Here is a 4582-nt window from a genome sequence, read left to right as displayed (position 1 = left end):
CAAAACTTTTGATTCTCAATATTGTTTGTTATATTTATTTGTTATTATTGTATATAGTTGTATTTGGTTTAGTTCTGTCTTATTTAGACAAAAGGGGGAGATGTAGGGATAAGTCCTACCCCTTAGGGGGCGTGTTCCCCTCAGGCTAAAGTTTTCCTATAAATTTGGCGAGCGTGCTCCCAGCGCTCGCTTCTGCTTTCCTGGTCTCCGCGGGAACAGTGGTTCTGTAAGTCTATTCCTCCATTAAAGCTGTCTATATTTTGACAATCTGTCTGCATTCGCTTACGCCGTTACACGATATCTTGAATTTTGCAGGAAAATGGATGGAGCTAGAAAACATCATATCGAATGAGGTAACTTAGAGACACAAAGACAATTATCACATGTACTCACTCGTAAGTAGTTTTTAAACATAAAGCAAAGAAAGCCAGCCTACAAACCACAATCCCAGAGAATTTAGACAACAATGAGGACACTAAGAGAGACTTATATAGATCTAATCTACATGAGAAGTGAAAAAAGACAAGATCTCCTGAGTAAATTAGGAGCATGGGGACCTTGGGGGAGGGTTGACGGTGGGAAGGGAGAGGCAAGGAGGGGAGCAGAGAAAAATGTAGAGTTCAATAAATATCAATAAAAAAAAAAAGAAAGAAAAACAACTGTGGGCGGGCAGTGGTGGTGCATGTCTTTAAGCACAGACCAAGGCTGGCCTGGTCTACAAAGCAAGTTCCAGGACAGGCAGGACTGTTCCACAGACAAACCGAATCTCGAAAAGCTAAACAAAACAAAACAATTGAGTCCTAGGAACCCAGCTGTCTGAATTCTTTTAATGTTGGGAGATGTGTTCACAGGGTTTGGAGTGCATCATAGCTGAAACAAAGCTTTGAAAATAACTTAAAGTTAGTCTAAGATGTGTTTGTTAAATAGCTTTGAGATGAAAACCCTAAGAAGACAAGGACAATCTAGAGTTTTAAAAGGCACATAGTTGAGAGAGGAACTCCTTAAGGTCAGGGATCAAGAACCAAGCAGCCCAATTATCACTAGCTGACATGCTTTTCTTGCTAGGATTGGTTGATGACCACAGTGATGAGTAATTCCTTATACCCATCTCTGCCCTCAACCTCCTGAAATAAAAAACTTTTGATGAGTGAGTATGTACCCTAAAGTAGAGCTGACTGATTCTTTTTCATCCATATAAGTTTAGATTTGTGATTCCTCAAGATAAGTAATAAAGTGATTGTTCTTTCTCTGTAACTGCAAAATGCAGCCTGCCAGTAAAAGAATTTCTTGCTTGCTTACACAATGTTAATCTGTAACAAGTTGCTCGGGTGTTAGAGTACGTGGGTTCTTGGGATTTGTTTTTCATCTGTAATACATCAAATGTTTACTCATGTAAAAGATATGGAAAACATGACATTTTTACTTATACTCATTGTAATCATTCACTTGAAAAACAGAATGTAGCCACACTGTAATTTTTATATTGCCTGAAAGATTTTGTGGTATATAAGCTGTAAAAAAAAAAAGAGAGAGAGAGAGAGAGAGAGAGAGAGAGAGAGAGAGAGAGAGAGAGAGAGAGAGAAAATGAGTTAGAAGGAAGACAAGAATGAGTTAAAAGGAAAATATCCTTGCTTTATTTATCTCTTTCACTTGACTATCTTCTATATAAAGATAAAATTAGAAGGAAAATATCAAGAATAAGAGAAGGAAATCACCAGGAACATAAAGAATAGAGAATGCAAACGAAGAATAAAGGTATGAAGGAAACCATCAAAAGTGTGTCTTTCCCCCTTAACCACCTCAGATAGAAAAGTCATAAAAGAGCAACTCTGTGGATTCCCTTTGAGTCCTGTGCTGCTGGAGCCTGACCCCTCCAGGCAGTGATACCATATATACTTTTGAACTCTTGAGATCTGAAGGGTGCCCAGGTTAATAAACTGAGACAGTACAGCTAGGGTATGGAAGCTGAACCCTGCCCCAACTTCCTTGCCTTATTTATCTCTTTCACTTGAATGTATCAGTACTGTCTTCTATATAACTGGTAAACCAAGTATTTACCAGAGTTCTGTGAGCCATTCTGGCAAACTTTTGAGATTGAGTAGCAGGTCTTGAGAATTTATAATTTATAGCTGGCTGATTGAAGGTATTAGAATTCAGAGACTGGAGAGATGGCTCAGTGGTTAAGAGCATTTACTGTTCTTGTAGACGGCCTGAGTTCAGTTCCCAGCACCCACATCAGGTAGCTCACAACTGTCTATAATTCCAGTTCCAGAGTCATCTTCTGGCCTCCATGGGTAATGCACGCATGTGGTGCACTTATAGGCAAACAGGTCCACACATATACATATAAATAAAAATAAGTAAAAAACAAAGAAAGAAAAGAAAAGAAAAACCCCAGTACTTGCAAGTAGCATTTGATGTGGGGGCAGGCAAGTAAAGGTTGAATCCTTTACTTGTGATGTTTGATGCTAAGTCCAAGAAGCTAAGTGTAAGAACTAAAATGAATTGTAGGATATTCAAAGGTGCTGAATTTGGTTATTTTTGGTTACCTAGGGCATTCTATGCTATGTAGGAACAACTTAATTTTTCTTTCTGATATAATTTATAATAAACTAGAGAGAGTGTGGTTGAACATAGAGTCCCCGCCTCAGCCTTCTCCACGCTGGGGTTAAGCTTCCATGTTACTATGTCTAGCCATTTATCTTCTTTCTTTTCCTGTGTTAGAGATGGGATCCGGGATCGAGTGCATGCCAGGCAGTGCATCAATGAACTGCATCCCCAGGCCCCAGCCGCAGTGCTTCTCAACCTTCCTGATGTTGTGACCCTTCATAACAGTTCATTTATGCTGATCCCAACTGATGGATATTTGTATACTGTGTGAAAAAAATGTATTGCTGTGATTGTTGTAATAAAAAAGCTGAACAGCCAACAGCTAGACAGGGGGTATAGCTAGGATTTCTGAGGAGAGAAAGGAAAAAGAAAATGAATCTAGGCGTGCAAGAGACACTAGGAGTCCTGGAGAGGACACAGGAAGTGCAAGATGGAAGAGAGGTAATGCCATGTGATAGAATGTAGACTAACCTAACTGGGTTAATTTAAGCTATAAGAGCCAGTTAGGAACAAGTCTATGGGCTGAGCTTTCATAATTAGGAAGTCTCCGTGTCGTAATTTGGGAGCTGGCTGGTGGGACAGAAAAAGACTTGTTATACCCAACCATAAAATTATTTTTGTTGTTACTTCATAACTGTAATTTTGCTACTCTCAAGAACTGTAACATAATTATCTGTGTTTTCCAATGGTTGTAGGTGACCCCTGTGAAAGACTCATTCGACCCCCAAAGGCATCACAAACAAGGTTGAGAACCACTGTTCTAAAAACGGACTTAGGGTCTTACACATAGTAGGCAGAGGCTTTAGCACTAAACTTCCCCACTCAGCCATTAAGGAATTTACTTATTTCTGAGACAAGGTCTCCTGCAGCCCAGGATGGCTTCAAACTCATTATTTAGCAGAAGATGACCTTGAACTTCTGATTTTCCCAAGCCCATTTCACAATGTTGGGATGATAAAGTATATGCCACTAGACCTGGCCATAAGTCTTTTCTTAGTATAGCTTTTATCAAAAGTATTGTTTTTCAGGAGTAGTCTTGTCACTTTTTTTTGTTTTGACTTTTAATTAGGTTCTCACTTTGCACCCCTGGTTGGTGCAGAATTGGCCATGTAGGGATCCCTCTGCATCTACCTGCTTAGTGCTGGAAGCAAAAGCATAAACCCCAACATCGGTTCTTTCGTTTTGGTACTGGAGATTGAACCCAGGGCCTCAAACATGCTAATGTGCTCTATCACTGAGCTCCCCACTCCCCAGACCCTTATGGCTACTTTTCTGTCCTTGTTCAGATTAGTATGTACAAAATATATGCAAAGGAGAAAGGAGAAAAGAAACTGAATAACCTGTCATTGGCTAAATGAAAAGGCTGCTTATGAACATTTTATTCTTTCTGAAATAAATACTGTGTTGTAAACTATCCATGAGTAAGATTTATAATACACACAGGCAGGTACACAGAGAGCCAGCACAGTGAGTTTTAGAATGAGCGTCCTAATTTAGGGAAGATACCAACCGTCAGCACTAGACACATACGCTGATAATAAATTCACAAGAAAGAATCGTAAAAGTTAAGGAGGAGGAGCAAGCTGTCCTAAGAAAAGAGTTTCTTGAGATAATAGTGGTGTCGGGTCATCTGTGAGGCTCTGCTCTGTTCCCACTGCGAGTTCAGTACCTGACATAGAGCAGCTGCCACCGAAAAATTTGCTGATAGGCTTCCAGGCACTAGAATTTTACACATTTTACATAGCCTCTCATATAAACACTCTCCTAGCAACTTCTCTCTTCATTATCTTTACTTCATTAGCTCATTATATATGCTGTAATTTATACAATCAGTATATTATTTAAAAGTACTTCAACAAGTACAAGATTATGACTCTAAACTGCTTGGATAAGATCTTGAAATCACATTATCCAAGCAAAGTCAAAACGAAATTGGTTCATATAACACCAAAATAAACGAAGTGAGACAGCG

Source organism: Alexandromys fortis, unplaced genomic scaffold, assembly GCF_014885135.2.
Source record: "Alexandromys fortis isolate MF-2015 unplaced genomic scaffold, M_Fortis_MF-2015_v1.1 scaffold_210, whole genome shotgun sequence".
In the NCBI taxonomy this organism is placed as follows: domain Eukaryota; kingdom Metazoa; phylum Chordata; class Mammalia; order Rodentia; family Cricetidae; genus Alexandromys; species Alexandromys fortis.
This window is presented reverse-complemented; position numbering follows the sequence as displayed.